This window comes from Manis pentadactyla, chromosome 4, assembly GCF_030020395.1.
Source record: "Manis pentadactyla isolate mManPen7 chromosome 4, mManPen7.hap1, whole genome shotgun sequence".
Taxonomy (NCBI): domain Eukaryota; kingdom Metazoa; phylum Chordata; class Mammalia; order Pholidota; family Manidae; genus Manis; species Manis pentadactyla.
Window position 1 is genome coordinate 74,923,509 of NC_080022.1, and position 27,774 is coordinate 74,951,282.

Here is a 27,774-nt window from a genome sequence, read left to right on the forward strand (position 1 = left end):
TGGCAGGACTGCCTGCTCACATTACTTCCATTTTAGCACTGGCATAATTATCATTACTAATTAGAAACAGAATAACCGTTTGCTGTGAGTGGGATCTCACTGATTTCTTTGATGTAGGAATCGAACCCTGTCACACTTCTCCCTAAGCTTCATTTGTTGATATATTCAGTCAGGCTCTCCATATACTTGTTTCATCATTCATTCATTCATTTCTTTTAGTTGATTGATAACACTATCACTCCCTGGAGTAAACCCAACGTTTGGGTTCCATATACATTCTGAGATAGCCAAGAAGAAAATTTACTTTCTCTCCTTAGAGGAAAAAAATCAAAGAGAATCCATTTATTCCTAAACTAGAATTTGTCACTCTAAGCAAGGGCTACTAGATGACAGTGGGGAGAAGTGTGTCTTCAGGCAAAAATGATCTCTCCATTGGCCTGACTCTTGGAAGAAATTAGATATATACCATAGAATGCCTAATGTTAAAAAATGTTTATCTTGGTAAAGACTCAGGGAAAAGTATATTTTAATTTTACCTACAGTAAAAATATTGGTCAACATCAAATTAAAAGTAAAAAACAATACTCCTCCTTGTCTGTTCCTCCCTTCACAAAAAAATATCTCAACCTCCTATAAAGTCTTTAAAAACAAAATAACATGTATTTATGTGTTTTTTCTACTAACCTTCTATTGGTATTTATAATGTGGCATAGAAAGACTTTTAAGAGGGGAAAATGATAAGTTATAACACATGCCCGTGTGCTTAGCTCTGAGCTTGCAGAGGGTTCCCACTCACACGTGGTGCTCCCTCACCAGGTGCATAGAAACAGAAGAGCAAGGGGAAAATAGAACTTATGGTCCTCCAGAATCCAATGCAGTAAAACAGCTTTTCAGAAAGAGCATGAGGGAAAGTAAACCTGTAGTCCTTCTCATTGGTGCAGATGGGCATCTAAGTATATACTCACATACACAATTATTGACAATAAAATGCAAGTATGGTGAATCATAACCATTGATAAGAACTTTTCGAGCCTTCTTGGATAGGCTACTAACAGTATGAAGTAGAAGAAAAATCCCTGTGGAAGAACCTGGGATGAGACATTCTTGGCTCTTTATTAAATAGTGAAATTAACTGAGAATGCCTCATATGACTGCACCTTGAGGCCAAGTGCTATTCAAACATTAACATTTCAACCCAGGAAATGAAGGTATAAATACCGGCTTCAATCCCTTCACCAGCCTGCTCCTCTAACCTGTGCTTGTAGGGGGAGCATGTGTGCATTAGCAAATAAGACATAGTGGGAAAATTAACTCCTAAAAAAAAAAGTTAACTCCTTAAAAAAAAATTCAAATGGACATGTTTGTAAATATGACTGTAAGTTGAATTTTTTTAACCAGTGGATTTTAAGAATATCAAGAAATAAAATGTTTATCATTAACACAGGTCAGAGGTATAAGAAAAAAATGCCCAGATAATATTAACATGTCTCTAATGCTTAAGCACTTGTGATATTGTAGCAACTCTTACAGTTATTTGTGTAAATGATTGATCAGCTTCTAAATGCTAATCTCCTGGAGCACATGTGTGGACAATTTAGAAAGAGTAGGGATTTTGGAACTTTATTCAGCTTCATTTACTAGCTATATGTCCCTGGTCAAGTCATCTAATTTCTGGGGTCTTATTTTCTTTATCCGCAAAATGGAGATAATAAGATTTACTTCACATAATTATGGAACATGGACATAATACATTATTAATCTGGAACAAAGTAGGTCTTCAATAACTGGTAAATAACTTTAATTTGTATCATTGGTAAAATGAATGCCATTATTGAAAGAGCTTTACCTTCTCTTGGGAGTAAAGAGAAGAAAGGACATTGCATCTATTCAACTCCCAGTACATGCCAGGAATTTCAGTTTGCACTTTATATATGTTATCCCATGAAATCGTCCCAGTTATCTTAAGAAGTAGGTATTCTTAGCTCTGTTTAAAGATGAGACGACTGAGACTGAATAAGATTAGACATCCTCCTTAAAGTCACCCAGCTATAAATGTCAAAGTATCACAGAATGAGGATTTCTGGAATGTTGCTTGTTCGTCATCGCTTTGCTAATTGAGACCTTGTATCTTTCCAAATTCATTTTGAACCATAAGATGGTGTCAGGTGTACTATCCATGACCATAAAATTCCAGTTCTCACTTAAGTTGTCTTCTGGCAAAACTTAGCAAAGAGCTGCAAATACTGCTTAGCACTTTTGTGATGATGTCCAGAAATCTTAGTAATGCAGAGCTTGGAATTTCAACTTCAGTGTTTCATAGATCTTCACTATAAAGAAAGAGTTTATTTTTCTTCATCATGGTAAAAGAGAAGACCTTGCATTTTCAAGGTTCAAAATAGACCCTTCCATTTCCTGCATTTCCTTCAAATCGCCTTGGGTGACAGTTGATCAAGTATTCTATACTACGTCAAAACTGTTTGTGGAAAGGCTCCAGGAAACTATAAATTTCAAAACATGTAGGCTTGTTGTCTTCAGAGTACAATAGCTAATAAAGTCATAAGGGCATTAAAGTCTCATTTTTACCTTGCGGGCTCCCAACTTGCAAAAACCACAGATACACACACGTTCCCAGACAGAAAGTTACACATAATCTCTGGGATTTGCCAGATCACTGGAACATTTGTATTTTCAAAGGTTTGAAGAGATCGAGGTTCTGTTCAAAAGGACTAATGCCAGAATTGTCCGAGTGATTGAAAGACAATGCATGGTGCACAATTGTTGTGTCGTCACTGGATGTTTCAGAACTACTTGAGTGAGTCATCATAAAATGTGCCGAGTAGAGCACCTCTCATTAAAGCGCCTCAATAAATAGTTGCTAAACGAATGAATAAATTATTTCGAGATTTAAACATATCACAATTATTTTTCTCCTTTAAAATATATAAAAACAACATTTGGTTAAAATGGACAGATAAATCGTACTAAACGCCTGCTTTCAAAATGAACAAGTTTATTCTCACTTAACTAATTCCTAAAGAAACTATTCTTAAAATGTGCAAAAGTGTATGACAATAACAAAACAGGAAGCATACATAGAACTACTCCTATGTATTTATAAACATCTTAATCTAGGTAACAATTGTTATTTCATGTTCCAACCATAAAAAAGGGAAAGTATAGAGAGCTCTATGAGCTCAGTATTTATTCATTCCTGAGCAAAATTAAGTCATTTGGAAAGCCATGTTTACTTTAACAGGAATACAAAGATTAATATTTTTTGTCTTATTGAGGGCCACTTGTTTAGCATGTTATCTCTATGGAGAATTCCAGATCCTTATGAAGCCGGTAAGTGAGAATGGCCAGACATTTTGGCAAGTCATTTAACATTTCATTCATGTGCTATCTTTATTACAATTCCTCATTGCCCTCAAAATAAAGTCCAAATTCCATAGCACGGCATTCAAGGCTTTGATAATCAGGCCTTATATTTTAATATCAGCGAAGGCTCTTTGATTTCCATCAACAGACACTGACATGGCTTGCTTAATCAAAAATCAAATTTATCAGAAGGATGTACAGCGCTGACAGGTTGGAAAAGAAAGCTGCAGAACCAGATTCAGAGCTGGGAGGAAGTGGGCTGCTCCAAAGGGTCTCAAAATTAGAAACTGCTTGGCTGTTCTTTGTGGGAATGCTCCTGTAAACACAAGGACCTCAGCAGTTTCCAATCTTTTTGCCCTTCTTTTTGTCCTTAGGCTAAAAGAAAGCAGGGCATCCTATTAGTCCCACCCAGTTGTATCAATGGGGAGGATCCAAATAAAATCAGATTCAAATTGCCCTGAGAAAGGAGAATGAATGCGTGCAGTCAAATACGAACAATTGTCCACGTCTCTCCTCCAACTTAGTTTTCCCCCCTCTCTCTTTTCTTCATCCACACAGAATAATTTGCAACCATGAATCTCCAAATGATCTCATTCCTCTGTGCCTTTATACATCCTTTCCTCTACTAACCGCGCCCCCACCCCATTCCTTTTCTGCCCTCATGACATAATTCTAACCCAGCCTCCCTGTCTCACCTTCTCCTCTGCAAGGCTCTCATTCCTCAGCGGGGTTTGGTGGCCTTCCTCAGTCTTTCCATAGCATTCCCCGTTCCCTTCCACCATACCTCTCACCACGGGTACTGTTTTAAGTGTTGAATTCTCTACCTCCCCTTCTCAGGCCTGTCCCTAAATTTTGCCTGGAGCTGTCCACTCTTCATTTCCCACCTTCTTCTCTTTCTTACACCTTGTGAGCCTTTCTGGCGGGAACCTATCAGGCCTGGGGAGGAGGGGTGTGCCCCTGGGAGGAGGAGCCTGTGGAAGGAGCCCCACGCAAGCCCAAGGAGAAGGACTTCCGAGCTCTGCGTCTGCAGTACCTGGTGTGTGACCTAAAAGGGAGGGTGACTCAGATTCTGGGCAAGTTAATTTCCTTTCCATGGCCCCATGAGAAGAACAGTCGGAGGGCAGTAGGGCCTTTAAAACTTGGTGTCCAGGGCAAGGAGCCTGGTTACCTAGGTTTAAGGGCAATACTGCCTCAACTAGGCTGGGAGTTCCTTGAGAGGAAACTAAGTTTAGTTTTGTAGATCAGCAATTCCTGTGGGTCATGCATAAGCAGTGTCCTGCATAAAAACCGAATGAAGTAATTTATGAACCCCAGTTTTCTCTGCAAAATGGAGATAATATTATCTGTTCTGTCCATTTTCCATGGCTGATATGAAAGAAAGAAAGTATTGATGGAAGGGTGGTTTAAAAGGAATTAAGTTTTTAAAGACTGTTTCTAACAACTTCTCAAGCAGACTTACATTTTGTTGCCTTCCCAAAATAAGAAATAGCAAGATGTTTTATCAAATCAAATAGAATAGATTTCAGATTGTATATCCAACTCTCAGCACAGAATCTTAAGAATTAGGTTATGATTATTATGAACAATAATATAAACAGAATCATTAGTATTTTTAATTCCCATGACTTATACTTTCCCCTCTCCTATTAAAAAAATGCTAGGAAATCTATAATAAAGGACCTTAAACAGGAAGAATAGAAGCACCAACTGGCATAGGGTGTTGATTATTTTTAAGATACTTAGGTTCATGCAAGATAATTATTTTATTATACCAGTCTCAGGCTGAATTTTGAGTATGATTATAACAGAATTTTCTTTTCTGGATATTTACATATGTAGGAAAGATTATCATCTGAGCTGTGAAATAACCTGGTAAAGTGGGAAGGATAAAAAGGATTTAGTGCACATAGGTTCTCCTCCTGAGAGCTGTGTTCATTCATTCATTTATTCATTCATTATTCATCCAGTGTGGAACAGTTATTGAGCGCCTATTCTGTTGTAGAAGTTGTAGAGGGTGATGGGGATAAAACAATAGAATGACATGAGATCTGCCCACAAGGAAGTTTCAGTCTGGTGAGGAAGACAAAAGTAAGCCATACAGTGGAGAAAAGGCCACAATGGTAAATAAAACCATAAATCCTAATATAGACATAAACAATTTCTCTACGCTTCTTAAACCCTGAGGATTCCGTAACTGCCACAATTACAAAACTGATGATAAAGAGAAATCAGCCCATCTAATTCATTCCTATTATGTTCTATATTTGCTTAATTTTCAGCTTTTTTATACTTCTCATTAAATTTGTCAACAGATTGGTTGAGTAATTATCATGTAACATGGTGAAAATGAATGTAGCTTACTCAGCAAGGCTGACACTGTCCTGCGGGACAGGGACAGTGCATTTTCATTCATTCCACTTACTACTTAGATCAGTGTCATTCAGACTCATTTCATAAGTGTCACTTGATAAATCAGATGTCTGCATTTAGGTCTTACCTATGCAACCAAGCTTCCTATTACATAGACAAAACCTTTGAATACTACATGCCTGCTATAAGAAACGTGTAGTTAACAAAAGCAGAGCTCACACTCATTCTCACCCCCACCTGGAGCTCACACTTATGTCAGTGAGTTACAAACATAGGTTGAGGGAAAAATGATGTCTCATTGATTTCTCAAGGTAGATTAAAAATAACATGACTCTTGACGGTAAATCAAATTTGACTATTAAAACCCACAACAACTAAGGAATATTAGCTTTATGGTAATCAACAATTTTCACAACTGTCTGATGCCATGTTGAGAAAACTGTAGCAGAAGGACCTAAAGAATTCCAAAGAAGAAAAAAATAACAGCCTTTTTAAAAAGTATTGACTCTGATACCCCAACCCTTGATACTCAACACCTGAAATGATCATGGACCACGAAGGGCCTTTTGTCAGATTGTATATGTAATATTTTCTGAGTTCCTGGTACAAGTCTATATTTGTTTAACATCAGTAGTGCATTTACTTCCCTCCCTCCAGCCAGGCGGATTGCATGCACCAGCTGTTTACACATCTTCAGGAGGAAGAAGGGGAGTGACTAGCTCGCTCTGCACATTGTCTCATGTCAGAAAAGTTTCCAAGTCACTGAGGGATGTGTGAGACCACAGAGGTGAAGGAAAGTTCGGTGTTTAGTATTTCCCTTTCTGTCTTCTTACATTAAAAGTACTGGTCACAGGCTCAACCAGGCACTCATTTCAGGGGGTGACTGCACTTCCCTGTTCCCTGATGACCAGACTGTGTGACTGTCAATTGTTAAACCAGTAATGACTCCAAAACTTTTGTAACCTCCCCACACTGTCTAGGGTATGACTTAATGAGCAACCATCCTTTGGAGCTTTTGTTTCAGCAGCTAGAAAGGTTTCCCCAGGAGAAGAGAAGGGAGAGGGAGAAAACCTGCTGATGGGAAAGAGAAACTAAGCGTGTAAACAATATGAAAATTATACAATAGTGTAAGTAGGGTCACCCTTAACACTGACTCACTGGATGGTCCTCGGAGTCCTTGGCCCGCAGTGTTCTCCTTATGAGTCCAGGTGCCAGATCTTTGCAGCCCCTGCTGTGAGATGGGTCACTTGTGAAGACAGTGCTTTCATTGCTTAGATGACAGAGACAAACTGTAATTTAAGCACTTAATTTCAGTTGTAGTTTTAAAAGTCACTTTACAGAGCAAGATATGTACTAGGGATGAAGTAATAGAGGTGTAAGAAATAGGAACAGAAAGCTGTACACCTTTTGGACAACTCAGAAAACCAGTTTACCCAGACTCCACTCAGGGAGCCTCAGCTGTGCAGAAGGCACTGCACATGGATGTGCAAACATGATTATAACCCACACGATGTGCTTAAGGAGTTTCACAAGCAAGTGCTAACTTACACTGCACATTCACTTTACAAAAGGCACTCGTAAATGTTAGCTGTGATCCTCTCTGCAGTGCTATAAAGTGGAGTGGGCACATAGGGAAATAGACTCTTCTAGTATAAGCAGTGTTTCCCAAGGATGTGGGAGTAAAGTGTGGAGGAGCTGTGTTTGTCTTCAGACGCCAGCTCCTGGGCTCTTTATGCTTACAATTAATAGGTGAGTGAGTGGTTTATACCTAGCAAGAGAGAGAGAAAAAAAAAGCATAAGTATTGAGCAACCCATAACCTTGGATACAATATCCTAGAAATATAGTCTCATACTTTGTTTTCTGTTTTAATCCATCCACAAACACATATGACTATCCTTTGAGTGGTTACTTCCTTGCCCCAAATGTTGGCCAATTAGAAATGAATACTTACATCCATTATATCATGGTAATATCATTATACTAGTTTTATTGAGAAGGGAAGATTTCTTCAGATTCATCCTTATGCTTAATTTTGCTCTAATAATTAAAATGATTGGATCTTACTTGAACTTCCTAAATTTCTTTTACTTTTTTATAATAAAATATATAGGACTCTAATTGTGAATTTTCAGAAACACGTTCCTGTTGATGGTAATGAAAATCTAAGAAAAAGAAGTACACAGGATCACAGACACACACGCACACACACAGGCCGGGAACGCCTTCCTAATGTCATTCTTCCACCATCTGGGCACTAGCGGTGGCAACTTGCCACCAAATGCACCAAATGGCAGAGGGTAGGTAAATCATAGTTCTCCTTGCTTTCCATTTGGTATGTTTGTACTCACAACCTTGATAGCAATAAGTAAACCTTCTGTTTCTTTTTCAAGAATTTTATAGAATGCTCTCGTGTCCTTTTCTTCCCCTATTCCTCCCCCACTGCAATTCAGCTCACTCAGAAAACGCTATAAAGTTTCAGAGAAGAGGTTTGCTCAAAGCAACTACCAATAAAGTGCATGTACATAAATAACTTAGCCTGACTTTTTGTTTAATGTCCAAGATGATTGGAACAGATTGTATCATGAACTACTTTCCCTTTGGCTAATTAAATAGCAGTCCCCACTTACCATAAAGCATATTCTTATTAAAACAAGTATCTATAGTCACTCTGCTGGATAAATTACTCCCAAGTAAGTGCCATAAAGCCCATTACATTCCTGCTTTAGGAATGGAGCAAGTCCAAACAGACAATCAAAGGATTTCACAGGGATTATTTTAGATTAGAAAAGTTAAGGACGACATGCGGCACTGACAGGATTGTAAAGGCATAAAGGATGAATTAGCTCTTCCATACCAAACAAAGTGCACTGGTGATATCACAGCATATCCAAAAGTAAAAACAAATTCCTATTGTATTAACCTCCGCCAAAATGGAAATCTGTTTATGCAGAAATAAAAATGTCATGAACAACTGTTATCTCCTGTGCAAATCAAAATGACTGTTTTGAATAATAATAATAAAAAAAAAAACTTTCAAGCCAACGACTAGGGAAATGTGCCATAGGAAAAAGATATCTTCATTTCAAAAAATTGCTTTTCACATTTAATAGGAAAGGTTATGTTATGATTTGTCATATTAGTGCACTGTTATTGCATAACCATATTTTTATTGCAATATATTACCTGCTAAATGATGTCTTTTTTTTTAAGGGAAAAAATTTCATAGAACAGATTCTATGGGAGTTTTTCTTGCTGCCAGTTGTTAAATCTTTCAAAAGCTGTCAGCAGCCTCAGAAATCAAGTTCAAAATACCATAGCCAACATGAGTAGGAGCATAGACTAGTCTATTTTTAAATTGTAATACAAAACTGCCAGAGAAACACCTAAACACAAAAGATTATTTAAAACAAGATCATCTTATCTAGCTTGTCAATGTAAAGGACAAAGTCAGTGAAGTGAAATTTAACCCACCACCTCTATAAATATCACTAGACATTTGAGAGCTAAGTAATTTTTTTTAGGTTAATTTTTCCTTAAATTCATTATGCCCCAGAACCTTCACACACTCACTCTCACAGACCCTGTCCATGTTGGACATAGAATATAGGACACTGACCACCCAAGATGGCCAACAGGCTCAGTTTCCTCCCTTGCTTCACTCAAGCAAGCACTTTTACTCAAGGGTGAGTGGTTGGGAGAGCCATTGGACTCTGCCCTGGAAACTTTGCAGGAAAGGAGCCCTATGTGTTTCTACAAATGGCATTTTGGATTTGCCCTGTGTTTGCGAGAATGATTCACCATACTGCTTCTGAATGGTTAAGACTCTGTCTTTGGCATCACAATCAGCAGGACCAGCTGGGATCCGCTCAGAATATTCCAAGCTTATGACAGTGAGCTAGTTATCTGATGGAAACAGAGGTGGGACATTTGGGGGTATCTTCCAGTTTAAGCTGCTGCTGCTGTCAAATTCTCCAAGTGGAAGGAGTGAAGAAACGGAGGTATATGCTGTCATTTCTTAAGGTACTGCCCGCCTTTGCCGTCATCTCCTGGGTGTGCTCACCTTTCACTGCCACTGACAGATAGATGTTAAAGCCTGTCATTCACTCCACACATTTATTAAGAGTATAATATGTGGCAGCTGGAGACAAAAGTGAACGAGACAGGAGAAGTTCTTACTCTCAAGCAACTTTAAGTCTAGTAAAGGAGACAAATATTAAATAAGTATTCAAAGAGATTGGATATTTTTTTTGAAATCTGTAAAAATGTAAAAATGGAGGTGTGGATAAAGTGCAAGGTTCCTATGGCCAGGATTCTCATCTGGCCCTGGTCGGTTAGCTCACTACACATGTGTGGGCAATATGTTGCTATTGGCTCTATATAAAGAGCTCCACCCAGTGCTCTGGGTGATATGGTGGCACGGCTGCAAGGCTGCAGGAGAGCAGAGATGAGACTGGAGTGGTGGCAGCGCCAAGGACAGAGACTGACACTGCTAGGGGGGTGGAGAGACCCAGAGGCAGAGACTGGTTTGCTGCATGCAGACTTGCTCCAAGTGGATGGGATTCTAGTGACTGACCTGCCACCATGGGAATAAAGTTGGGTATAAACCCTACCATCCCAAGACCATTCCATTGTCATTTTTCAGTCTCACTGAATACATACTGAACTTGTCTGGGGCTGAAACCCATTGGCAAGACAGGAGGAAATTCTTACCACATTTTTCCTTTTTAAAAATGACACAAATATTATACAAATATATTCATGCGGCAAAAGGCCTAAACACTGTAATACTGTGAAAATTCCCCTTCCTTCACCTGCAATTTACATTTTACCTATAGGTAAATACTGCACCTATATTTAAAAGTAACACCTAGTGCATTACCTATCTATGAATTTATATGTATTCACACATGCAGGCTTATTGTACTTTTTCAAATATATGATGTTGTAAATATAAATATTATGCAACTGCAATTTATATATTAGGACATTTCCCATGTAAATATATAGACACACCATTTATTGCAATGATTAAATTACCATATATGGACACAACATAAATTTGTAACTATTCCCCTCTTGGATGTACTAGTTACTTGTGATCACTGTGACAAATAACACAAAGTGGATGGTTTAAAACAAAAAGAAACTTATTGTTCACAGTTCTGGACATCAGAAGTCTGCAATCAGCATCACTGAGCTGATACCAAGATGCTGGCAGGGCTACAATCCCTCCAAGAGGAGAGGCTTTAGGGAAGAACCCCTTCCTTACCTCTTTCAGCTTTTGATGGCTGCTGACATTCCTTGACTTGAGGCCACATCACTCCAGTTTTCAACAGCATCTTCAAATCTCTCTCTGCTCCATCTTCACTGGCTTCTGCTCTGTGTGTGTCAAACCTTTCTCTGCCTCTCTCATAAAGACCCTTGTGATTGCATGAAGAGCCCATCTGATTAATCTGAGATAATCTCCCTATCACAAGATCTTTGACTTAATTATATCTTAATTTGTAAGTTAAGTATATTATAGTCCTCTTTTTGCCATATGCCTTGCCTGAGGGTTTCAGCCTTGGGAAAGTTCACTATGGATTCAGTGAGTCCAAGAAATGACAGTGGAACATTCTTGGAGTAAAAGGGTTTATACCCAGCTTTATTCTCCCAGTGTTAGGTCCAGCACTAGAATCACATCTGCATCCAACAGTCTGCAGGCAGTAATCCTCCTCCATCTCTGCCTCCACCCAGAGTGCTGGGCAGAGCTCTTTGTATAGTGACTTAGTCAATAATAGCTTATTGCTTATGAGTATGGAAGCATTAGCCTAGCAGCAGGCCAATTACATCATCAGGTAGTTTAGGGTCAGGTGCAGATCTTAGCCATAGGAACTTATATTTTCCCCTTATCATAGCAAGTAACAGTCACAGGTTCCAGACATTAGACATTGGTAACTTTGGGAGTCATTGTTTAGCCTATTACAGTGGATATTTAGGTTGTATCTTTTTTGTAATACAAATAATTCAGCAATTATGATCATTGAAACTTATATTTGTGCATACATGTATATATTTTGGTAGGTGGGATTCCTAAAAGTGAAATTACAGAATCAAAGAGTACATGTAATAAAATATTGTTAAATAATGTCAAGATATTCTACAAAAAATTGTACCCCATCACTGTATACTCCCCAAAATACTTTGTGGAGTGCTCATTTTCCCACATTTTTATCAACATTACGTATTTTTTTCTTTGTTCTTATCAATTTAAAAAGTGAAAACTGGAAACTTGTCATTGTTGACTTGAATTTTCTTCATTATTAATAGGTTTAAAAAATTCCTGTTTGCATAATTTCCCATTCTTAGTTCATTTTTTACTTTTCTCCTTGATTTTGCAGGGATTATTTATACATTAATATTGATGGTTAATATTTTAGCCTACAACTATATTTACCAATCTATTACTTGTCTTTATTGGTTTATTGAAATAAATTACAATTCATGTTACAACTACCAATATTTTCCTTTGTATATTTCCAGTTTTGCATCTTGTTTAGAAATACCTTCCTCATCCTATATAAATGAAAATATTCTCCCAAATTTTATTCACTTTTTTTGTTGTCAGGAATTTAAGTTTTGTGCATAGTGTAAGGTATAAGTCTAGCTTTATTTGTTCTTTCCAGTGGAAAGCCAAGATTTAAAAATAATTTATGTGCTGTCCCACTAACTTGAAATACTATCTTTATTATATACTAGGTTCTCAAATACACCCAGATCAGTTTTTGAGCTATATATCATTGATCTATTTTTGCTATTTCTGTGAGTTCTATGAGGATAGAAATTTTGTCTATTTCTCTATTCTGTACTCTAGTGGTACACAGGGTACATATAAATGTGTATGTGCATATATATATATATATATATATGCATGCTAGTATTTAGTTAATAAGGTGCCAGATAAAACATGGGATTTCCAGTTAAAACTGAATTTCAAGTAAATGATGAATAATTTTCTAATATAACTGTATTCCAAATATTTAATGGAAAATACTTATGCCAAAAAAATCATTCATTGTTACTCAAACATGTACTTAACTGGAATCCTATATTTTTATCTCTTGAATCTAGTATCCCTATAGTCAGTATACATCGAGTTAGTGAATGAACACCCTATTGTAGTTTTGTAATTATATTTGTTATATTTTGCAAATATATTTGTTATCAGGCAGACAAAATTCCTTCTCATTGTTCTTTTGTAAAAGTTTTATGGCTGTTTTTAAGATCCTTTCTGCATACATTTCAAATCATTTATATCACCAAGTATTTTTATTGGGATTGCATTAAATTTGCCGGTAGTCTTCATTTTACTTTCTGTATTATTATTTTTGATACTCAGCTGTGTTGAAAAAGAGGATGAATAAATAAATAAATAAACAACTCACTCTTTCAATATCATGTTTAATAGGTAAATATTATAGGCATTATCACTGGATAAAGAACAAGGCAAGAAAGAAAACTAACACCATTGGAAAGGTAAAGAAGTGAAATGTACAAACACTGGGACAAGGAAATCATTTGCCTATGATACAATTCCTTACCTATAAATTCCTACTTAGAAAACCCAAAAGAATCAATGAAGCATATTCAGATTAATATGAACTAGTCTAGTAACTGGATCATTTGCAAAATAAATATACAAAAAGCAACCTTTATATAGTTCAATAAAAACCAGTTAGAAATTATGGTGAAACAAATCTCTAATTCTTAATAGGAAACAAAAATATAAAATGCCTAGAAATAAGCTTAACAAAGTATATGCAGAGTTATATTAAAAAAAACAGAAACAGACAATTTCACTAAGAGACACAGGAAGCCTTGAATATATGAAGTGATTTGTCATATTCCTGGATAAGAAGTTTTAATATTGAAAATGATATTTTTATCAAAATTACTCTTAAGTTTATTATAATATTTATTACACAGTGTAAAATTTGATGTCTTTTATAAAGTTTGAAAAATCTCAAACATATCTTGTACTTATAATGAAATCTCATGACTATCTTTTCCCAAGCCTGTGGAATATTATGATATCTCTTACATCTCTTGCTATTAACTTAAAATGTATATAACCTGAAATGATAATAAATTGTTTGATTGTTATCTCTACGTGTCAAAAAATGAGTCTATGTATACCCAGTCAATAAAATTGCCTCAGTGAAAAAGAATGATCAAGATCAATCAGAAAAAAAAATACCACTAATAACTAAAAATTAAAGAAGTTGGGGTACTTGTATTAGCTGATATGAAAGAATAAAATAAAGTTATAAAAATCACAATAGCTGTTTGATATAACAGGCAGAATATGGGGTTGAATGGAAAATGCACAGAACTACTAAAAAAGTACATAGCACTATACTCTAACAGCCTTCACCACTTTCTGCCCTACCACTGAGGTAGTAGAAGTCTTTCTCCAAGTAATCTTTTCTGTAAGAGCCTAATTTAAAATGGCAGACATGTGATTCTATCTTCCTTCCCTCTCATGTTTCCCTTTAGTGCAGGATATGTATGTATACACATATATACCACACAGTGCTAGTAAAACCAAACAAGGGAGTAAGAATAGACCAGAAAAAGAATGAGGAAAGCCTGGAAGTTAGAAAGCAGATGGTGTTGGATTGACCAGGAAAACACAACAGGGAAAACTGCAGCTCTAAATAATAGAGGTAAGAGTTGTTTGTCCCTTCTGAGGAAATGTCAAGTGTAGGGCCATATATTTCAAGAATAGAGGAGTGGGAATGGGTAAACATCAAGGGAATTCGTTGAAAGATTCAGAATGACTGAGCAGTTTGTCCCTCATCCCCACCAATTTCTCTGTGAAGCAAGGGAGAACTTTAACTTTTCTCTGTTCCTCCCTTGATTCTTAACAATTCCTTTTTCCTGGATTCATAGTTTAAAAACCTGTATGTGCCCTTTAGGTCATTTTAACCCAACCAAGATGTACAAATAGAGTTCTGGAAACAAGCTGTTAAAAGATATTCTTCCATGTTATTTGTTAGCCATTAATGATTCCAAGGTGACCTCTTCAGCCATATTGAAGAAATTGAGAGTAAAATCCTTTTAAAATTTAATTAACTATAATCTGTGTTATAGCCACATCAAAACTGCTAAGTTTTGGAAATGTGGGTACATCTTGATCCAGCATTATCCAGGAGGATGAATACACTCTTGACTCCGGTTAGTTACACATTGTTACGGTCTGCTCCACTTGTTGATGATTCATTTGTCACCTGACCATTTACTTGATGGCAATAACCTTTAAGATAATCCAACTTCGTTCTTCATTGAATATATTTCCCACATAGACTTTCCTATGAGAAAGACAATTCCACACAACTAATAGAGGTATTTTTATCAAATACATCTACTGTTTTAAATGAGCAGACCGGCATTCTAAGATACAAATCCATCTATTGTGAGTGTGATTGACAACAATGAGTGTTCATCCCTAATTTGCTCTGCCCACCCCAACTGAAATTTACAGGTGAATTGATTACATTGTGTTCTTTGTGTTTGAAACCTGGTATTCATGTTAACCCCATTAAATAATCATCTGACTTTTCAGGATGTACTTATCAAATGGCTGCATTGTAACACAGAGACCACAAAACCTTAACTAGTCTGTGAGCTTTTCTCATAATTTAGTTTTGGTTTCTCTTCCTCTCACCCTCCTGTCCTACCCTATTCGTGTTCTCTGTGACAACTCACCCTCCCTTCCACTACCCAAATGCAAAATTGTCATTTGGCCAACATAGCTGTCAAAAATTGCTTCTAACATCAGTACTCTTGTACTCTCCCATGACTAGGGCTCCTGTTTTCATTGTTATTAATTTATAAATATCTGCTTATCTGAAAGTAGGGACTCTATTTTTATCATTCAACTCAGAAATGCAGCATATATCTGCTTGGGCTTATTATTTTGCTCCACATTTGCTCTTTAGATAGATTCTGTAGTGTCTCATTTTAGCATAGGATGTGATAGACAACTGTAAATTTTAAACATCGAAGTATCACTTTACCACACAAGAAGCTGGAGAAAAGAGTGAAAGAAGCCATCTGGGACAGGAGCCCATAGCCTTTGGAGACAGGACATTGCTGTGTCTCTGGCATATTTTGGCTCTTAATAAAAGAGTTCTTATGCACCATCCTGCTTATCTGTGTGTTCACAGGTGTGTGAAAGACTGTCCTCTGCAGAAGAAAACACCCTGTGGCACCATGACAATAAAAAGTGGTGACTCTCATCTATCTTTGCCTGAGGAAGAGAAGGCTTGAGAACACATAGAAATAGAACATGGAAGAGAAAGAAGAGGCCACAAGCAAAGTTTAAATTGTTTCCAATTTAGGTCAGCAGAAGGGGTATGCCCCACACAGAGCTAGGAGGCAGTGACCTTGCAATCCAGCAAGTGCAGCTATGGAGGCGGCAAGATGGTCCCGTACAAGGCCCTGGTTGGCATAGATGTAGCTGTGACCTAAATTAAGGAAGCAGAAAGCCACATTAAAAAAGCAAGATAAGAACCTAATCGCATCTTTCTGGAAAAGAGAGAGAAAGATATTGTTAATTGAATAGATTGGGGAGAAAGGACAAAAGTACAAAGAAATATCCTGAAATTCAGCAGACAAATTCCCTTTAAATACAAAATTGAAGAATCCCGTTCTAGGGGATAAAAGTGGGCCAGGGGCCTGGAAGTTCATTTGCTTTGCTTCTGTATGAGCTTTATCCTCTCTGGCATAAAAAACATCCTGCTAAACAGGATGAGGTCTTTTTTTTTAAGCATAAGAAAAATGTTATCTTAATAAAGTTTACTTTTAATGGTCCAAACTATTCCTAAATGTTCTCTGTATTAAAACATGAATTGAATTCAATGGATTCTGGACTGAAACTCAGGGTTCGTTTCTCATGATTAGCAAACTAATGTCACTTTCAGAGTGGAGCAAAACAAGGGTAAAAAGGTAAGGCAAAAAGTCTTCTTCGTAATGTTTCCAATCTAATTGTCGGTGCCAACACATTGTTGCCTGAATTTCATTCTAATTGCCTAGAGGAAGAATGTCCTGTGACCAGAGAGCTGGGGAGGCCTGGAGGATGCTGTCATTTAGGAGAACAGTGGACACCTCAGCAGAGACAACCGAAAGTTGGGCCTGATTTGCAACAACGTAGCTTCTCTTCAGATGTAAACCCCTGGTAGACCAGCTATTAGACAGGACACCATAGCCCCAGTATCGATTTTCAAAGAGGTCAGCAATTCAGATATGGAGGAAAACACACATTCCCAGACACACAAAATAAACTGTCACATATTGAAGGGCATTGATTTCTTTGTACCTAGAATGCTTATGATTTTGAATGGAGCATTCTGAGTATGAGAGGGAGGTCCATTGCACAAACAGTGGGGTGTGATGGTTTCCACTACAGCAGTGTGAGGTTTATACCGTACTGAAGAGGGTACAAAAGTGAAAGGTCTGTACATGTGCAGAGTGGACACATTTTACTAGGTTTCTTCCTCTCCACAATTTTACCTTCCCAAGCTTGAATTTATAGGCTTAGGTTTCATTGTGTAATTACAGGCTTTAATACCAGAGAGGAGAGCAACTTTGGTTTTTAGAGTATGTTTGGTGTTTATTCAAGGGAAACAATCTCCAATACAGTTTCATTTTCTTTTCATTTTCACAGAGGGGCGGGGGAGGACGGATGCTGATGTTTATAGAGTTTAAGGGTCTGGCAGCACTGGGAACTGCAGAACTGTGTTTATCCAGAGTCCAGTTTCAGTCCGGAGGGTGCCAATGCAAACTTCTCTGGACGACCAGGCCAAAAATGTCAGCCTGTCTTGGAGGAGCAGCCTTCCCAGGCAGGGAGAGGTCTGCAGCGCCAGCTCAATTTGAGACTGAGCTATGGAGAAAGCGCAAGCACTAAGCCATGCTGTCTCAAGCACAGCAGTTTAAAAATACGCTTTTTATCAGATTTTCCTCATATTTTGCCTCATATTTTTTATCACAGCAAGAGCCTGCCATCACCAGCTAAGCTGATTGACTGTGTCCTCCACTAGCATTCGCCTTTCATATTCAGATCTTCAGGAAAGCTCTATCCCTTTCACTTACACACTTGCTGGGGTCTCTCTACTCAGCCACTATTACGACAGTTACAGCGTCTGTCCCCCAACTGGGAAGAAAGCTATAGCTCATCAGGATCACCTGCATATCTCCTAACCGTGGGTGCCATCAGAAATGCAATATTGTCAGCACTTTCTTTCCATTCTTGAGACATTAAGTCTCCACAGCCTTTGGGGTGTTTCATTCTAACAGCTGGAAATTCCTGATTTTCAATACAATTTGCTTCTTCCTCCTCATATTGCTTAGTCTCAGGGCCAACTTTGTAAGGCAGTTTTTAATGAACCCATAGCCAGTGTATTAACTATGTTAGTTGAGTTTTTCCATAAAGCTTAGCTAATATAACATGATTGTTTTCTTAGGCACCCTATGGGGAATAAAGAACGTAAAGGGTAGAAAAAGTGAGGGTGTGCAATTGATATAGTTGGAATATTACCAGATTTATCCACCTTTCAGGACCCCCCACCCAACAGCAAGCTGATGGCCTTCGTGTTAGCTGAGCTTTCTAAAATAAGGAGCTCATCTATGGGCTGGAGCCAAGAAGACTCAAACTTCAAGTATAAGTCTTTGGGAAAGGCTGCCATGCTGGGGAAAATTAACTCTTAGTAACTAGCACAGACCAACTTTGAAGTTGAATTCCATGTGTGTCGCTTTCTATCTTAGAATTCTTGTCACTGCAAAAGTGTCTAAGAAGATCACCACAAATCCATCTGTAATGTTAACCAAATGCAATAAAAAGAATAATAGAACTGTATTTCTGTAACTTGTGTTGTCTGTGGCATACGTCCAGTGCCTGGTATGCAGCAGATTCTCAGTTGCCAGGAAATGTTTCTGGTTATTCCTGTGTGAGATCACTACTCATTCTGTGAGAGTTGGCAAATATGTGTCCATAGCCAGAGCAGTTAGTTAAGCTCAAACCTTTTAAACTGTGAAGTGAGAAGGCAGTATTGAAAATTAAACAAAAAACAAATAACAAATAAAACACTGATTAAAAAAAAAACTTATCAACTAGTTAAAATCCCAGACTGAATTTGAGTTTCAGTTCCAGACATTTACTACCTGAATGTTGTATGTGGGATGCCACTACAATGTTGAGTAAGTGTCCTGCTGTTTTGTGGCTCAGTTTTCTCATCTATATAATTGGATATAGTGATGATATTTACTCATTTTATTAGAATGAAAATTGATTGAATTGGTATCTGTAAAAGGTTAGTGCTTGGTCTGTAATGAGTGCACTCAGATAGCATTTGTTAAATAAAATACTCCTGAGAAGTGGTCGCTGGTCAGAGGACATTATTCCCTTGTCACATCTGAAAGCACCAAAGATGAGAAGCACACATATATTGCAAGGAAGAACTAAATCCATCAACTATAAAACATTCCAGGAACATGGTAAATATTCACATTAAAACAAACTATTGGAAACTAAGCATTTATAGCCTTGCCAATGATTGTGAATTTAAAGAACTGAATATAGTTTAAAGCCAAGCTGATAAAAGTTTTGAATTCCAACTCAGACATTTACACACTGTGTGACTAAAATTTCTACCTTCTAGTTTCCTCATCTGAAAAGTGTTTTTTTATAGTACCTTATGCTATAAGTTACGGTGAGGACTAAATAAGTGCTTAGCACTGTGTCTGACATATAGTAATTATATAATATGGAGAATTTGTTTTTTCAATTAGGAGGCCATAAAACATCTGGGGCCATGAAATTCCAGTATCTTGTCTAGTTATCAAGAAATAAGGTTTTCAGAGCATAAAAAACCCAGAAATTTAAAAAACTCAAACAATAAAAACTAAGTTTAAATAATAACCAGTCTTAAATTTTGCTTTTCTTTTGTGGCATATTTTGGGACTCTTATAGATATCAAGCTATGGCACTTATGAAAAGGAAAGCTTTTTTCCCTTTTACATCAACATTCAAAAAAAGAGAAGTGGTAAACATAATATGAATGATGACAGTTGCTCATGGTTAGCAAAGTTCTGTATATTTTTCAGGTGTTAGTAAAAAAATGTATATAAAAACTAGAAATTATTGGGTAAGCATCCATAGCATTCTAAAAAGATATGAAATAATTACAAATTTCTAAAATTTAATCTGAAGTTTATATTTTTATTTCAGTTCTTTCAATACATTTATTTCCAAGTCACACAAGTTCCATTTCCAGGAAAAATTGATTTGTCTCCACCTTCCTTCAAATTCCTCACATGTTTGGAATTCAAAGTCATATAATCTTTGAGACCGAAGATGCATCAGCTAGTCATATCTCCCCTTGAAGAAAATGAGGCTCAGAGAGGCAGAAGTAAACCCAATGCCACAGAGATGGTCAGAGGCAAAGGTAGGTTTAGAATCTAGAATCCCCAGTATTCTGCCCACTTAATAGAGTGGAATAAAAAAATTTTGGAAAGTTGCTGGAGAAGTGACAACAGCTATCATTTTTAGTTTTGGGGTTTTTTTGTAGTTTGCATGTGTAAAACTGTTTATTTCCTTTCAGATACCATATCTACAGCTCTGGGACCTGTCACCAAGTGAATAATGGTGCCTAGGTGATGGTCATCTGTGTAAGTGAAAAGTCTTCCTGTTAGACTGAGTATTCACTGTTTCCATTTGTGTGTCTGTGTATGTAATTTGTATGTGTATACACATATCCATATGCATATAAGTAAACACAACTTTGGTCATTTTAACTTTTTACTATTATTTTTAACTCACTAAAATTATATTTATACATAAGGTGAAATTTAAATAAATATAATGCTTAAATGAAAATAAATACAATCATCAATTGTTAATACTCCCAGCTAAATCCAACATTGGGCTTCTGCTCAAATAGAAAACAAGATTCACAATAATTTTGAACTTAATCTAAGAGGTCATAGCTATTCAGTAGCGATTGGGAACCTTCAGATAACAATATTTAATCTTTCCATGGGATTCTATTGATTTCTGCTTGTAACTCATCACAAATAAGGTATGACATTCCCTTGTCAGAACTATCAAACAACTTCCTTACTGTCTAAGTTCCCAGCTCTGCTATCATTTTGAAAACGGACAACTGATTTGGTAAAAAAAAATAAATGTATAAAGAGGTTTAGTCCTTACAACAACCCTATGATATAGGTTCTGCTATTATTTCCATTTTGCCCTTGAGGAGACTAAGGCACAGAAAGGTTAAGTAATTTGTTCAGTAAGTAACAGAACTGAGATTTGAATCCATACAATAGGGCTTCAGAGTCCACATTCTTAACCACAATATGACAATCTATCTAATAATCCAGACAGCTCCCTCTAAAAGAGAAGGTTCTGTTCTTTTCCACCTGAAATGTGGTGGAAAAGCCAATTGTTTGGCATCCCTATCTTTCCCTAGCTCATCCCTAAACTAACTTCATACTCAGAGAGTAAGCTCATACTCTGTTTAATAAATTATGCATTACTTCATATCATATATTATTAATATTATAAATCTTATAATACATGTAGGCAAAATACCATGGAATTTCAAAGTATGTATATCAACTACACATGTAGTTTTGTCAAGGATATCTTACATTACCACTACACTTTGGATAAGTACTCAGGTTTTTAAAATTATTTTGAAAGTTGAGGGCAATTAATGATGATGCATTAAAAAATTATAACATTTGAGCAAAAAATAACAAAGAGAAAATAGTGTATTATAAAACTAAATATACAGAAAGGTTGGTGTAAAACATGCATAAGAAAATGTATAATCATTGTGGTGCAGTACTAAGGTATAAAAACCTAAGAGCATATTATAATTGCTATAATAGTTATTACTTACATAGAAAAATCATACTTTTACTTTCTTCCCATTTTGTTAGTTCCCAGAATCTACAAGCATCATGATTGTCAGCAGATTCTACTAACATATATAATTAGATCCTGGTTACCTACTCACATTAACATGAATATCAGAAGATGATTTCCCAAACTCAACAACTAGTATCTAGGGTTCCTCTACTTGAAGAGTTTGCTGTAACCCAGAAACAATGCTCTGTGCATATTGTTCTTCCTAATGTTCTTCTAGATCCCATACTGTATGCTACCTAGGTCCAAATATGAAGTTGCTTCTGACCCAGATTATGAAATCACCCACAAAGGGCTATGTCCCCAGAGCCTAATGACAGGGAGATTCTAGACCATCAGTTTTAGACAATGCCAGTATCTCCCCCATACTAGTTCAATTACTACCCTGCAGGACTGATAGCTGAGCTATTGAATGTGTGTTGATTGAAGTTTGATGGAAAGAACAACATGAGAATGAGCATCCCATAGCCTTGCAGAAAGTGGATGTCAGCCACATGCGGAAAGTGGCAGTAGGGAGGAGAGAAAGCCAACAGCTATGAAAGGGAGAAGAGAAGGATTGAGAAAAGCAATGGTTGGCATCAAATCCAGAAAGGGAGAAATGGGCTGGGAAGGATTTGAGAAAAGTGTGTTCAGCCCAGGGAGGATGGACTCTGTCTCTGGTCTCTCCTGCAAAAAGCTGAAGATCTTCAGCACAGCAGGTCTCCTCTCGCCTCCAGAAATCTTCCAGTGAGAGTCGACTCTTTCACGGACAGGAAAATGGCAAATCTGACATCATTGCTAAGTGGGATTATTGCTCTTAGATTCTCTCTGCAACATGAAGGGATAAAAAGAAGTGACAAACTCCAACTCTTTGTTGGTAGCTTATGTTAATAACTCTTCACATCCAGAGGGAGCCTGATGGGTACAAATATCAGAAATATCTAAAACTCTAAATCCCCTCTTGCTTTAAATCCAATGTACACAAAAAATGCTTCCCTTATTTGCTTATGAAATACAGCATTTAAGATTAGAGAATAGGCTTAAACTTCCATTGCTCTTGGTAGCAGTACCATATAATTTTTATTCATGCTAAATGGTTGAGCCCTCTTGCACCTGAATTTCAGTAGATATGGATGCAAAGGGAGAGAACTGAGCCACTGAAACAGGTGTAAGGAGATATCTGAAAATATACACTGGATAACTTAAAGAAAGCTTGGCTAATCTATGCTTCCACCCTAGAGTTTGGCAAAACAAACCACAACCATAATCAGGATGAAAGAACAGCCGGCAAGGACTCTGGAGTTCACTCATCCTCCATGACTACTGGTTTCCTCATTAGTAACATCAGGAAGTTTTAATAGAAGACTTCTAAAATCCATTTAAGTTTTAATATCATAAATTTCTATGATTTTTAAACATTTTTAAGCTAACAGAATTATTTCTCCAAAAAAATATTACCCAAGAAATAAATAAAAGCACTATTCTGATTAAAGATGAGGTTGGTAAGCCCAAACCCTGTGTGCTGAGCTTCTTCTTCTCCTCAGAGTCCCCGGAACTTACGGAGCCCAGGGCAAAGGCGCAAATGGAGACCATACATCTAAATCTTTAAATTGAACCCTTATAAATGAAACTAACCAATCATTATGTAAAACATATTCTATCCTCCTACTTTGCAAATATATATTCATAATGATCAACATGTTCAAATAAAGACTTCTTGGACTTCTCAGAGTTTGTGATGGAAAATTCTGGAATGATGTAGACCAGCTCCTGGCCCCCTTGCCTGATATCCTGCCTACAGTCTTTTCTTACCATTTCTTACTGACTCATTTTCTTACATTCCCAGTATCACCCTCCACAGTGGGACTTCACATGCATTCTGTGGGCACCAAGCCTACAGTTAAAAACATTATCCACCATCTCTGCAAACTGGCCTTGTGGTAAAGACTTTGATGGTAAAGCTTTGGGAAGAGGACTGTTCAGATTCAGACCATTTGAGCAAAGAAATCCAGAGTCTGGGCTACCTAGATAAAGGTCTAGAGAGCAGGTACAGGCTCCTGGTGGATACATCTGCATCATCCCGAGAGACCTCAGGCTGTAGCCCACAGGGATCATTACAGCCACCAAGGAAAGGTGCTCTGAAGTGCAGGACCTTGACCCAAAGCTTCTCTTGCCCAAATCTAGGTGATACAAATTAGACAGAGTTAGAAAACTATCCATGTGGGTCAATGAGGAGTTTCTTTTGAATGCATCTTGGTGGAATATTTAGTGGACACTACAGGTCTTCATAATCAATCCATTGCCTATTCCACAATGTCAGTTCTATTGAGTCTCCACATTGCCTGTCTGCTTCAGACACGCTGGCTCCACAATAGAACAAAGCAATTAATTCCTTAAAATAAATGATACATATATACAGGCACACCTCAGAGATATTGTAGGTTCAGTGTCAGACCACTGCAATAAAGCAAATATTGCAATAAAATAAGTCAAATGAACTTTTGGTTTTCTTAACAAACAAAAGTTATGTTTATACTATACTGTAGTCTATTAAGTGTGCAATAACATTATACCTAAAAAACAATGCATATGCTTTAATTTAAAAATTCTTTATTGCTAAAAAATGTTAACCAACATCTGAGCTTTGATGAATTGTATTCCCCTTGCCAGCAGAAGGTCTTGCCTCAGTGTTCATGCCCGCTGACTGATTGGTGTGGTGGTTGCTGAAGGTTGGGGTGGCTGTGGCATTTTCTTAAAATAAGACAACAATGGAATTTTCTGTTGATTATTGTTCATTGCACAAATGATTTCTCTGTAGCATGTGATGCTGTTTGACAGCATTTTATCCACAGAATTTCTTTCAAAATTGGACTCAATCTTCTCAAATTCTGCCACTGCCTTATCAATTAATCTTAGGTAATATTCTAAATCCTTTATCGTTATTTCAGAGTTTTCACTGTGTCTTCATGAGGAATTTAAAGAAACTATTGTCTGCTCATGTATAAGAAGCAACTGTCTCATTCATTCAAATTTTATCTTGAGATTGCAACAATTCAGTCACATCCTCCGGCTCCACTTCTAATTCTAGCTCTCTTATTTCTACTACATCTGCACTTCCTTTCTCCACTGAAATCTTGAACCCCTCAAAGTCATCCATGAAGGCTGGAATCAACTTTTTCCCATTCCTGCTGCTGGTGATAGTTTGACCTCTTCCCACGAATCACAAATGTTCCTAGTGGCATCTAGAACAGTCAACCCTTTCCAGAAGATTTTCAGTTTCCTTTGCCCGAATCCATCAGAGGTATCATTACCTGTGGCAGCTACAGCCTTAACAAAACATATTTCTTAAATAAAAAGACCTGAAAGTCAAAGTGCCTCCTTGATCCATGGGCTGCAGAATGGATGTTGTGCTAGCAGGCATGGAAACAGCATTCATCTCATTGCACATCTCCATCAGAGCTCTTGGGTGACCAGGTGCATTGTCAGTGAGCAGTAATATTTGGAAAAGAATATTTTTTTCTGAGCAGTAGATCTCAACAATGGACTTAATATAGTCAGTAAACCATGTCATAAGCAGGTATACTGTCATTCAGGCTTTGTATTTCCATTTATAGAGTAGGTTTAGCATAATTCTTAAGGGCCCTAGGATATTTGGAATGGTCAGCAAGCAGTGGCTTCAACTTCAAGTCACCAGCTTCATTAGCCTCTATATCAAGAGAGCCAGTCTGTCTTTTGAAGCTTTGAAGCCAGGCATTGCCTTCTTCTACCTAGCTATGAAAAGCCTACATGGCATCTTCTTCCAGTTGAAGAATGTTTCATCTACACTGAAAGTCTGTTGTTTAGTGTAGCCACTTCCTTAATTATCTCAGCAAGACCTTCTGGATAACTCACTGCAGCTCCTGTATCAGCACCTGCCGCTTCACCTGCCCTTTGATGTTACAGAGATGGCTTCTTTCTTTAAACTTTATGAACAAACTTCTACTAGCTTCCAACATTTCTTTCACAGCTTCCTCTCCTCTCTCAGCCTTCCTAGAAGTTAGAGCCTTGCTCTGCATTAGGCTTTGGCTTACGGGAATGTTGTGACTGGTTTGATCTTCTATTCAGATGACTAAACCTTTCTCCATATCAGCAAAAGGTTGTTTCACTTTCTTATCATCCATGTGTTCCCTGGAGCAGCGCTTGTTATGTCCTTCAAGAACTCTGATCTCGCACTCAGAACATGGCTCCCTTCTCACTCCTGATCGAAGAGGACAGACTGACCACTCCTCCTTTCACTCGGACACTTAGAGGCCACTGTTGGGGTGTTAATCGGCCTGATTTCAACATTGCTGTGTCTCAGGGAACAGGGGGGCCTGAGGAGAGGCAGAGAGACACGGGAACAGCTGGTGTGAGCAGTCAGAACACCCAACATTTATCCATTATATTTGCTGTCCTACCTGAGCACTGTTTATGACCCCCCAAAACAAAAATAATAGTAACATCAAGGTCAAAGATCACAGATCACCATAAAAAATTTTAATAATAATGAAACAGTTTGATTATTGCAAGAATTACCAAAATGTGACACAGAGACATGAAGTGAGCAAATGCTGTCAGATGAATGGAGCCAATAGACTTGCTCGATGCGGAGTTGCCATAAACTTTCAGTTTGCAAAAGACACTGTATCTGTGAAGCACAATAAAATGAGGTATGCCTGTATATTTACCAGACTTTCTGTTTGGCAGTTACATTGTATGACTAGGGGCTAGTTCCTGACTTCTCTGACTGTTCATCACTTTATCAGTATTATTAGAATAATAACAGCAACCTCTGAAGATTGAAGTGAGATAGTATGGCAAGTACATCCTACTGAGTTTGACACAGAATAACAACTTCAAAAAAAGTAACAACCACAGCTTATTATTATTATTACCATTAATATTGGAACAAAAACTATCAAGCTGAAACATAGGAACATGTTAACATAGGAACATCAAAACATTCATTCCTCGTAATACAGTAACTGAGAACATGGGCTTTGGACTCAGGCCAGAGGTGTTCCTGTGTTTGCTCAATCACCTACTTCATCTGAAATCTTGGGCTAGTTACTAAACTTCTCTGTGCTCCAGGTTTCTCATTTGTAAAATCTCTCGTGGAATTTTAATGAGAAAAAACAAGATGATGTATGTGCAACAATGAGAATATAAGTACTCAATATATGTTACCTGTCATGGTTGTTATAACAAGTATCATTAATTCCTTTAACAAATGTTTACTATCTAAAATGTGCTACAGAATATGCCAGACACACTCCCTGACCTGCAGAATCATGGCCTGACTTATACAAATGCAAAGCGCAGAAATCTGCCATGACTATTAAATCCTACCGTACGGACTTAACATTTTATTTTATTTTATTTTTTAAAGCTTGCTTTTAGTTGAGGCTCTTATATTTGAAAAGCACCACCAGTTCTCAAATGTAGAACACAGACATTAAATAGTAAGAGCTTGGGGTGGTTTGGAAAACTGAGTCTGGCAATGGCAGAATTATACAATTTTTGGACAATAGCATGGCAGCTTGGAGGAAACAGCTCATTGTCTTATACCACTATTATACTTGTAATTAGAAACAACATTACAGTCAGGATGCATGAACATCCAAAATGTTTGCAATCCACAGAATCTTGCAACATTTAATTTGTGAAGTAATTTCACTGATGACTTTTCAGTGTTGCCCCACTGGAAGAAATAAAGTTTAAGTGAAACAATTGTTTTTTCCTTACTGCTAGAAGATACTTAAGAATATGACATTTAATATGATAATGACATAAGTTTCTCTGTTACCTAGCCATTGAAAGTTATTTTTTTAAGATAAACTTTATCTTTATACAAAGGAAAGCAAGACCAGGAATGACAATTGTCATTTTTATGAAAGCCAGATCTCTCTAAGATAATTGCATGTGTACATTCAAGGAAAGAGATTTATAGCTGAAGCACGCTTTGTAGATTTCAGTGACAGATACAGGCCTTGAAATACACCTCCAATACAGGAGATCAAACAGATTTTTTTTAATTTTTAGTTAAAGCTCATGA

At 37.2% G+C, this 27,774-nt stretch overlaps 1 long non-coding RNA gene across 3 annotated transcripts in view; it reads right to left on the reverse strand.

Annotated features, from left to right (window-relative positions):
- Positions 1-3,047: 3,047 nt before the first annotated feature.
- The window catches only part of LOC130683378 (uncharacterized), a 41,438-nt gene continuing 16,711 nt past the window's right edge, over positions 3,048-27,774 (reverse strand). The window contains exons 2-4 of one of the 3 annotated variants that reach the window (XR_008997054.1): positions 11,019-11,169; positions 7,297-7,516; positions 3,048-3,835 (exon numbers count right to left, since the gene is read on the reverse strand). This is a non-coding gene — a long non-coding RNA (uncharacterized LOC130683378). The remainder of the gene's footprint in view (positions 3,836-7,296; positions 7,517-11,018; positions 11,170-27,774) is intronic. The other 2 variants (XR_008997052.1, XR_008997053.1) reach the window with 2 other exon arrangements.